Raw genomic sequence first — 12,134 nt, 5'->3', positions numbered from 1 at the left:
TAGAAATAAATGAATCAGAGAGAATAAAAGAAAAACGAATTAAAAGAAATGAGGACAATCTCAGAGACCTCCAGGACAATATTAAATGCTACAACATTCGAATCATAGGGGTTCCAGAAGAAGAAGACAAAAAGAAAGACCATGAGAAAATACTTGAGGAGATAATAGTTGAAAACTTCCCTAAACTGGGGAAGGAAATAATCACCCAAGTCCAAGAAACCCAGAGAGTCCCAAACAGGATAAACCCAAGGCGAAACACCCCAAGACACATATTAATCAAATTAACAAAGATCAAACACAAAGAACAAATATTAAAAGCAGCAAGGGAAAAACAACAAATAACACACAAGGGAATTCCCATAAGGATAACAGCTGATCTTTCAATAGAAACTCTTCAAGCCAGGAGGGAATGGCAAGACATACTTAAAGTGATGAAAGAAAATAACCTACAGCCCAGATTATTGTACCCAGCAAGGATTTCATTCAAGTATGAAGGAGAAATCAAAAGCTTCTCAGACAAGCAAAAGCTGAGAGAATTCTGCACCACCAAACCAGCTCTCCAACAAATATTAAAGGATATTCTCTAGACAGGAAACACAAAAATGGTGTATAAACTCGAACCCAAAACAATAAAGTAAATGGCATTGGGATCATACTTATCAGTAATTACCTTAAACGTAAATGGGTTGAATGCCCCAACCAAAAGACAAAGACTGGCTGAATGGATACAAAAACAAGACCCCTACATATGTTGTCTACAGGAGACCCACCTCAAAACAGGGGACACATACAGACTGAAAGTGAAGGGCTGGAAAAAGATTTTCCATGCAAATAGGGACCAAAAGAAAGCAGGAGTAGCAATACTCATATCAGATAAAATAGACTTTAAAACAAAGGCTGTGAAAAGAGACAAAGAAGGTCACTACATAATGATCAAAGGATCAATCCAAGAAGAAGATATAACAATTATAAATATATATGCACCCAACACGGGAGCACCGCAGTATGTAAGACAAATGCTAACAAGTATGAAAGGAGAAATTAACAATAACACAATAATAGTGGGAGACTTTAATACCCCACTCACACCTATGGATAGATCAACTAAACAGAAAATTAACAAGGAAACACAAACTTTAAATGATACAATAGACCAGTTAGACCTAATTGATATCTATAGGACATTTCATCCCAAAACAATGAATTTCACCTTTTTCTCAAGCACACATGGAACCTTCTCCAGGATAGATCACATCCTGGGCCATAAAGCTAGCCTTGGTAAATTCAAAAAAATAGAAATCATTCCAAGCATCTTTTCTGACCACAATGCAGTAAGATTAGATCTCAATTACAGGAGAAAAACTATTAAAAATTCCAACATATGGAGGCTGAACAACACGCTGCTGAATAACCAACAAATCACAGAAGAAATCAAAAAAGAAATCAAAATTTGCATAGAAACGAATGAAAATGAAAACACAACAACCCAAAACCTGTGGGACACGGTAAAAGCAGTCCTAAGGGGAAAGTTCATAGCAATACAGGCACACCTCAAGAAACAAGAAAAAAGTCAAATAAATAACCTAACTCTACACCTAAAGCAACTAGAAAAGGAAGAAATGAAGAACCCCAGGGTTAGTAGAAGGAAAGAAATCTTAAAAATTAGAGCAGAAATAAATGCAAAAGAAACAAAAGAAACCATAGCAAAAATCAACAAAGCCAAAAGCTGGTTCTTTGAAAGGATAAATAAAATTGACAAACCATTAGCCAGACTCATCAAGAAACAAAGGGAGAAAAATCAAATCAATAAAATTAGAAACGAAAATGGAGAGATCACAACAGACAACACAGAAATACAAAGGATCATAAGAGACTACTATCAACAATTATATGCCAATAAAATGGACAACGTGGAAGAAATGGACAAATTCTTAGAAAAGTACAACTTTCCAAAACTGGACCAGGAAGAAATAGAAAACCTTAACAGACCCATCACAAGCACGGAAATTGAAACTGTAATCAAAAATCTTCCAGCAAACAAAAGCCCATGTCCAGACGGCTTCACAGCTGAATTCTACCAAAAATTTAGAGAAGAGCTAACACCTATCCTGCTCAAACTCTTCCAGAAAATTGCAGAGGAAGGTAAACTTCCAAACTCATTCTATGAGGCCACCATCACCCTAATACCAAAACCTGACAAAGATCCCACAAAAAAAGAAAACTACAGGCCAATATCACTGATGAACATAGATGCAAAAATCCTAAACAAAATTCTAGCAATCAGAATCCAACAACACATTAAAAAGATCATACACCATGACCAAGTGGGCTTTATTCCAGGGATGCAAGGATTCTTCAATATCTGCAAATCAATCAATGTAATACACCACATTAACAAATTGAAAAATAAAAACCATATGATTATCTCAATAGATGCAGAGAAAGCCTTTGACAAAATTCAACACCCATTTATGATAAAAACTCTCCAGAAAGCAGGAATAGAAGGAACATACCTCAACATAATAAAAGCTATATATGACAAACCCACAGCAAACATTATCCTCAATGGTGAAAAATTGAAAGCATTTTCTCTAAAGTCAGGAACAAGACAAGGGTGCCCACTTTCACCATTACTATTCAACATAGTTTTGGAAGTTTTGGCCACAGCAATCAGAGCAGAAAAAGAAATAAAAGGAATCCAAATTGGAAAAGAAGAAGTAAAACTCTCACTATTTGCAGATGACATGATCCTCTACATAGAAAACCCTAAAGACTCCACCAGAAAATTACTAGAACTAATCAATGACTATAGTAAAGTTGCAGGATATAAAATCAACACACAGAAATCCCTTGCATTCCTATACACTAATAATGAGAAAACAGAAAGAGAAATTAAGGAAACAATTCCATTCACCATTGCAACGGAAAGAATAAAATACTTAGGAATATATCTACCTAAAGAAACTAAAGACCTATATATAGAAAACTATAAAACACTGGTGAAAGAAATCAAAGAGGACACTAATAGATGGAGAAATATACCATGTTCATGGATTGGAAGAATCAATATAGTGAAAATGAGTATACTACCCAAAGCAATTTATAGATTCAATGCAATCCCTATCAAGCTACCAACAGTATTCTTCACAGAGCTAGAACAAATAATTTCACAATTTGTATGGAAATACAAAAAACCTCGAATAGCCAAAGCGATCTTGAGAAAGAAGAATGGAACTGGAGGAATCAACCTGCCTGACTTCAGGCTCTACTACAAAGCCACAGTTATCAAGACAGTATGGTACTGGCACAAAGACAGAAATATAGATCAATGGAACAAAATAAAAAGCCCAGAGATAAATCCACACACATATGGACACCTTATCTTTGACAAAGGAGGCAAGAATATACAATGGATTAAAGACAATCTCTTTAACAAGTGGTGCTGGGAAATCTGGTCAACCACTTGTAAAAGAATGAAACTAGAACACTTTCTAACACCATACACAAAAATAAACTCAAAATGGATTAAAGATCTCAACGTAAGACCAGAAACTATAAAACTCCTAGAGGAGAACATAGGCAAAACACTCTCTGACATTCATCACAGCAAGATCCTCTATGACCCACCTCCCAGAATATTGGAAATAAAAGCAAAAATAAACAAATGGGACCTAATTAACCTTAAAAGCTTCTGCACAACAAAGGAAACTATTAGCAAGGTGAAAAGACAGCCTTCAGAATGGGAGAAAATAATAGCAAATGAAGCAACCGACAAACAACTAATCTCAAAAATATACAAGCAACTCCTACAGCTCAACTCCAGAAAAATAAATGACCCAATCAAAAAATGGGCCAAAGATCTAAATAGACATTTCTCCAAAGAAGACATACAGATGGCTAACAAACACATGAAAAGATGCTCAACATCACTCATTATCAGAGAAATGCAAATCAAAACCACTATGAGGTACCATTTCACGCCAGTCAGAATGGCTGTGATCCAAAAGTCTACAAGCAATAAATGCTGGAGAGGGTGTGGAGAAAAGGGAACCCTCTTACACTGTTGGTGGGAATGCAAACTAGTACAGCCACTATGGAGAACAGTGTGGAGATTCCTTAAAAAACCGGAAATAGAACTGCCTTATGATCCAGCAGTCCCACTGCTGGGCATACACACTGAGGAAACCAGAAGGGAAAGAGACACGTGTACCCCAATGTTCATCGCAGCACTGTTTATAATAGCCAGGACATGGAAGCAACCTAGATGTCCATCAGCAGATGAATAGATAAGAAAGCTGTGGTACATATACACAATGGAGTATTACTCAGCCATTAGAAAGAATACATTTGAATCAATTCTAATGAGGTGGATGAAACTGGAGCCTATTATACAGAGTGAAGTAAGCCAGAAAGAAAAATACCAATACAGTATACTAACGCATATATATGGAATTTAGAAAGATGCTAACAATAACCCTGTGTACGAGACAGCAAAAGAGACACTGATGTATAGAACAGTCTTATGGACTCTGTGGGAGAGGGGGAGGGTGGGAAGATTTGGGAGAATGGCATGGAAACATGTAAAATATCATGTATGAAATGAGATGCCAGTCCAGGTTCGATGCACGATACTGGATGCTTGGGGCTGGTGCACTGGGACGACCCAGAGGGATGGTATGGGGAGGGAGAAGGGAGGAGGGTTCAGGATGGGGAACACATGTATACCTGTGGCGGATTCATTTTGATATTTGGCAAAACTAATATAATTATGTAAAGTTTAAAAATAAAATAAAATTAATTAAAAAAAAAAAAAAAGAAAAATGCCAGTAGCTGAAATCCAAGGATGCCATTTTCTGCCTGAGAATTTGTATTGAAGAGAGAAAGGGAATCATTAAGCCAGCAGTGTTGGGGGTGGTTTCAAAATTTAAAGTGATGCCCTTTATTTTCACAAGCTCAAATAGGTTCCATCAAATTCGTCAAGCCCATTTGCATCTCAGCATTGTTCAGTAGCAAATGAGGTCATGTTTATCAGAGATTGTGCAAAATTTTATTATGGCTACTCAGCCATCAAATGAGGATAAATTATATTGCACATAGTTTTAGGAGGTGTAATGATAGAATATTTGAGTTATTTGAATATCAAAATACACCATGGAATCTAGTTCCATGATAATTGATGAATCTGAACACTCCCCGGACTTCTCAAATCTTACCTACAGATGTTAGTGACTACATACTGTTTTGTTAGTTTCTTCCTTCTGGTTTTCTTTAACAATACTTTCTGCTCCTTGAAGAAATGTACATAGACAAAGATATCTTTTTTTTTTTTTTTCAGGGAAGAATAAAGGCTGCTGATTTGATGTAATAGATTACCCGGCTTGTTGATGTTTTGACACTGATTATATGTTTGATGCCAAATAAACGACTCAGTTTAGTTTACTGGATGATTAAAAGCAGGCTGGTTATTTGGTGATATGAAAAGCAAACATAAATTTTACTAAAATTTTCATTTCTTAATCAGTTGCTTGGGCTTTTCCCCTTCTAAAACTGTAAGTTGTATTAAAGAACTTCCTGTTTTGTATGTTGTGGTTTCCCCAGAAAGCAGAACATTATGAACAAGAATAGTTTAACAATGAAAAGAGGCCGGAAAATGAGGGGGTGATGTAGGTGTACTATATCAAGATGGCAGAAATGCTGGCTCACTTTCTTTATGTATAGCTAACAAGATATACTGTTAAATCACACTATCCTGTAGAATATTTCTTTAACCCATCATGACTTTAATGCTGAGATACTATTACCTTTAAATTTTTCATCTTCCAAATTGTTTCTCTGTTCATCTCATAGCATGTTATGTTTAATAGATGCTAGGTTTGTGGTTTTTTTTTTTTTTGTAAATGGTATTTACAGAGACTATTTTTGTAAATCCCCTGACTCTGCTATGGTAGCCTGATTCTTCAGATGGCCCCTGCTGTTTCCAAGGCTGTTATACACCAGGAGCCAGTCTGAAATCACTTGGCAGTTGAAATCACAGGGACCTCAGAGATGGTCTTGTCCAACCCCATTTCACAGATGGTGAAACAGAATGAAAGAGGTTGGATGACTTGGCTTGTACTTGCTATTGGCAAACCTTGAGCTAGAGCCTGGTTCTGTCAGTTTCAATCCAATGATTTCTTTTTTCCCCTCTCTTAAATTAAGCTTTTATTTTGATATTGTTGTATATTTGCATGCAGTTGTAAGAACGAGTAGCGATCCCTTATATCCTTCACCCAGTTCCCCGCAGTGGTAACATCTTGCAAAGCTATAGTATTGATACAATAGTACAATAATAATACCATGATAGAAGGCAATGGCACCCCACTCCAGTACTTTTGCCTGGAAAATCCCAGGAGCCTGGCTGCAGTCCATGGGGTCGCTAGAGTCAGACACGACTGAGCGACTTCACTTTCACTTTTCACTTCCATGCATTGGAGAAGGAAATGGCAACCCACTCCAGTGTTCTTGCCTGGAGAATCCCAGGGACGGGGGAGCCTGGTGGGCTGCCATCTATGAAGTCGCACAGAGTCGGACACGACTGAAGTGACTTAGCAGCAGCAGCAGCAGTGCTACAATAGTACTGTCTACAACTGTAGACCTTGATGAAGTCAAGCTACAGAATTGTTCTGTCCCCACAAGGATCCCCCATGTTGCTATTTTACAGCTACACCTACTTTCTTTCCACCTCTCTCCCAACTCACTCTCTAACTGTTGGCATCCATTCTTCTCCATTTCTGTAATTCTGTCATTTTAATAATTTTATATAGTTGGAACCACAGGGTATATAACATTTTGAGACTCACCTTTTCCACTCAGCATAATGCTCTGGGTATTTATCTGAACTGCTGTGTGTATCACTTTGTTTTATTGCTGAGGAGTAGGGATGCACCACACCAAGGCTTTTTCTCCTAAATTTCTCTTCCAATCTTGGGACATCTCAGCCATTTGCACTTTGAAGGTTAAGAAACACGTTTTACAGAAATAGTTCAGTTTTGATAATCTTCCTTTTGTGTTTGGAGAGACTAAGGAAAAGTAATTGTGAAGACAGCAGAGATCAATAAGTTAGTACAAAGGATGTTTTGGTGGTGTCCCAGCTTCCTTGTTTTGTGGTGAGTTGTGGGGAGGACTTTGGGGAGGGCCTCCAAACTTCAGAAAGCGCTTCCTACAAGTATGATGAGAAGAGACCATGTCCATGTGAGACGGGTCCTCAGGGGACAACATCTTAGCTATTAAACAGGGCAAAACAATTGCAGATCTCATTCGCATGTCACAGAGGGGATTTTCGGGTGCCAGTCATCATTACTGCAAGTGGAGTGTGGCCAGAAGACATGATTTAGCACCTGTCCACTTTCTAATGCACTGTGCATTTTAATGACCTGAAATTTGAGATTTGGCTCCTGTCTTAAACTCTAAAGATAGGTTCATTAGAAAGGCAAGATGCTCATAGGTGAAGAATGTGTTTTATTTCTCTTTAGATTGTTTTGATGTGGACCATTTTTAAAGTCTTTAATGAATCTGTTACAATACCGCTTCGGCTTTTCGTATTTTGATTTTTTGGCCACAAGGCATATGGGATCTTAGCTCCTCAACCCGGGATCAAACCCACATACCCCCTGCGCTGGAAAGCAAAGTCTCAACCACTGAACCACCAGGTAAGTCCCATGTTTTAATTCTTGAATTAAATTTTAGTTCAACTCACAGTGAGCTGCATGGCATTTGTCTCATGGACGTTTGGAGGTATACTCAGTGGTCAGAAAAACTTCTAGAATTTCAGAACTGTCAGTCGGGAGATGGAAAATCACAAAGCCATACACCAACCCTTCTCTCCTTAGAGTTTTTATGTGTTCTAATCATCTGTATGTGGCTTAAAGAGATAGTCATGGAGGAGAAAGAGTGGTTTACAGAATACTAGGATTAAGGTATGGGGTTGGGGGAACACAATATTTTGAAGGACTATTGGACAAAAAAACAAAGACTTTGGAAACATAAAACAAGTAAGGGGCAGGGGGCTAAGATACAGCTTACAAAAATCTAATAGACACCTATGAATTATTCATATTGATGTATGGCAGAAACCAAAACAACACTGTAAAGCAGTTATCCTCCAATTAAAAATAAATAAATTTTAAAAGTTTGATAGACAATTTTTAAGAAAATCTTTCTTAGTGTTAAGTGAAGTATGCATGTGATGTGAACTCTAGAAAGACTGGGGCAAAAGGGTGGGGTGGAGGGAGCATGGGAGAGGGCCATGTGTAGGGCATGAGAGACTCCCATGGCCAAACAGGATAGAACTGAGGCACTAGAAAGGACTAGAAAGAACTAGAAGGAAAATACTGATTCATCTGGACTTTTATTTTCACATCAGAGTTTTAATTTGAGGTTGCCTGTCTGAGACTCAGTAATTCAATGTCTTTTTAATGCCGGTAGATTTTCCTTCCAGTGCTGTGGAATCGGTTGTGAAGCTGAAGGGGTAATCAGGCTGGTATTAAAAAATGAACAGTTTGGAGAATCATCTCTGTAATTTCTGAGGCCAGAAACAATTTATCATGCTTCAGAAAGCCATGTTGCTGGTATCCGCACTTGCTCTGATTTCAGCTGGCCGTCTCTGCGGGGTGGGCTGGCTTTGAATTTTACTTGTAAACACTTAGACATGATTTTTATGTAACTTGTTCCTCTCTCTAGGATCTCTCACTCCCGGAAGGGTGTGCTCATTGAAGTTAATGCCAGTCTTCCTGGAGTACAAAGTCACAACCTAAGAAGTCATCAAAACATCTGGGCTGCTTGTTGGTTGAGGTAGCTGGGTGTGATGTTTCATGTGACATTATTACAAATTCCCTGGCACTTTCCACATTGAATGCTAAGTATGAAGAGTTCATTCAAGTCCCCTCTGGAAATCTGGCTCAAATCACTCTGTTGTCAACCTCCCACAAGTCCAAGTGGGCCACTTCTGGGTCTGTTAGCTGACTGCTGTGGAATTGCTGCTGATTATTTACACAGTGGGGCTTCCCTGATGGCTCAGCAGGTAAAGAATCCTCCTGCAATGCAGGAGACACAGAAGGTATAGTTCAGTCCCTGGGTCAGGAAGACTCCTTGAAGTAGGAAATGGCAACCCACTCCAGCATTCTTGTCTGAAAAATCCCATGGACAGAGGAGTCTCGTGGGTTACAGTCCATGGGATGGCAAAGTCGGACATGACTAAGCACTATTATCTGTTTACACAGTTCCTGTCTCCAGGCTTCAGATTTAATGGCAAAGCTTGTTGGTTTTGTAAAGCATCCTAGAGAAATTGGTGTTCTCCAGAGGTGATTCCTAGGGTCAGAGAGGGTAGGTAAATTCTCCGGGTAATGGAGATGATGCAGAAGAGAATGGAGGGAAATGAATGGCTTCTTTGGGGCTGTGTTTAGCACCAGCTCCTGGCATTTCAGATGTAGAAAGGAATTGGTGTTAGTTTCCCAAAGAGGTTTGTATTTGCCCAGTAGGTAGGATGGGAACTTATGGCTAAAGGAATTTTGAATTGATAGATGCTATGTACTTGAAAAACCAGTCCCTCTCCCACCTCTTCTGGTTTTTCACTTTTCCTTGCTCTCAGTGTCTTTTTAAAGGGAAAAGGGGCATGAAAGAAGCAGTATAGAAATTAAGAGCATAAAATAAACAAATGGGACCTAATTAACCTTAAAAGCTTCTGCACATCAAAGGAAACTATCAGCAAGGTGAAAAGACAGCCTTCAGAATGGGAGAAAATAATAGCAAATGAAGCAACTGACAAACAACTAATCTCAAAAATATACAAGCAACTCCTCCAGCTCAACTCCAGAAAAATAAATGACCCAATCAAAAAATGGGCCAAAGATCTAAATAGACATTTCTCCAAAGAAGACATACAGATGGCTAACAAACACATGAAAAGATGCTCAACATCACTCATTATCAGAGAAATGCAAATCAAAACCACTATGAGGTACCATTTCACACCAGTCAGAATGGCTGCGATCCAAAAGTCTACAAATAATAAATGTTGGAGAGGGTGTGGAGGAAAGGGAACCCTCTTACACTGTTGGTGGGAATGCAAACTAGTACAGCCACTATGGAGAACAGTGTGGAGATTCCTTAAAAAACTGGAAATAGAACTGCCTTATGATCCAGCAATCCCACTGCTGGGCATACACACTGAGGAAACCAGAAGGGAAAGAGACACGTGTACCCCAATGTTCATCGCAGCACTGTTTATAATAGCCAGGACATGGAAGCAACCTAGATGTCCATCAGCAGATGAATGGATAAGAAAGCAGTGGTACATATACACAATGGAGTATTACTCAGCCATTAAAAAGAATACATTTGAATCAATTCTAATGAGGTGGATGAAACTGGAGCCTATTATACAGAGTGAAGTAAGCCAGAAGGAAAAACACCAATACAGTATACTAACGCATATATATGGAATTTAGAAAGATGCTAACAATAACCCTGTGTACGAGACAGCAAAAGTGACGCTGATGTATGGAACAGTCTTATGGACTCTATGGGAGAGGGAGAGGGTGGGAAGATTTGGGAGAATAGCATTGAAACATGTAAAATATCATGTATGAAACGAGATGCCAGTCCAGGTTCAATGCACGATACTGGATGCTTGGGGCTAGTGCACTGGGATGACCCAGAGGGATGGTATGGGGAGGGAGGAGGGAGGAGGGTTCAGGATGGGGAGCACATGTATACCTGTGATGAATTCATTTTGATGTTTGGCAGAACTAATACAATTGTGTGGAGTTTGAAAATAAAATTAAATTAAAAAAAATAAACATTATAGTTGGAAAAAAAAATGCAAATGTAATGTCTTCATATCTGCATCTTGCTTAATTGTTTACTTGAGAGATACCTGTTAAATGCCTACTATGTACCAAGAGGGCTTCCCTGTAGATCAGCTGGTAAAGAATCTGCCTACAATGCAGGAGACCCCAGTTCAATTCCTGGGTCAGGAAGATCCCCTGGAGAAGAGATAGGCTACCCACTCCAGTATTCTTGAGCTTCCCCGGTGGCTCAGATGGTAAAGAATCCACCTGCAATGCGGGAGACCTGGGTTGGGAAGATCCCACGGAGGAGGGCATGGCAACCTACTCCAGTATTCTTGCCAGGAGAATCCCATGGACAGAGCAGCCTGGTGGGCTACAGTCTATGGGGTCGCAAAGCATTGTGAATGACTGAACAATTAAATACAGCACAGCTCATGTGCCAAGAACTGTGCTGAAGACTGGACACACAGACACAGCAAGATAGATCTGCCTCTTGGATTTTAGAGCTGGGAGAGGGAGAAGTATCAAACAAATACGGATACCACTTACTATTTCATCTCAGTTTTGACAAGTTAATAAAAGAAAAATATAGTGGCAATTGAAACATAAGTGAAAAAAATTACAGCTTTTACTAAACAAATCCAAGGCAGATAATGATGCAAATAAAACTTATCATCATGGTTTTCATATTAATATGGTCAAATTTGAGTCTCATTTTTAATATTAAATAAGGTTCATTGATAATTATTATTCAATGGTGCCTATTTATTCACCTTCTTAATATTACATGTGGTGAGAGACAGCTAGCAAACCTTAAGCAGTACATTTCAATATAAAGTATTTCCCCTACTATTTTTGCATAAAATGAAAACCATGGATCATTACTGTCTGATTTCTTTACTGATATGTATTTAAATTAAAAAATATGTATTAAATTAAAAAATATATATTATATTAAAAAAATGTAATAAAGCAGACTCTTTGGGTTTGAAACCAAGCTTTACTATTTACATCGTGCACATGACCTAACCATTCAATGCCCTAGTTTTCCCACATCTGTAAAGTAGAAATAATAATACCCAATTCATGAATTTTTATAAAGATTAAATAAGTTTATAAATATATTCCATTGATCTATTATTGTATAGTAACTCCAGATTTACTGTGTTAAAACAAGAACAAATGTTTTACTTCGTTGCACATGGTTCTAGCAGTTGATTGGGTTCAGCTTCATCATTCCTGCTGAGGGTCTGTTTTGCAGTTGCAATCAGATGGTGTCTAGGGCTGGAGTCACTCTGACCTCAGCTA

The sequence above is a fragment of the Bos taurus genome, chromosome 6 (genome assembly GCF_002263795.3).
Source record: "Bos taurus isolate L1 Dominette 01449 registration number 42190680 breed Hereford chromosome 6, ARS-UCD2.0, whole genome shotgun sequence".
Taxonomy (NCBI): domain Eukaryota; kingdom Metazoa; phylum Chordata; class Mammalia; order Artiodactyla; family Bovidae; genus Bos; species Bos taurus.
This window is presented reverse-complemented; position numbering follows the sequence as displayed.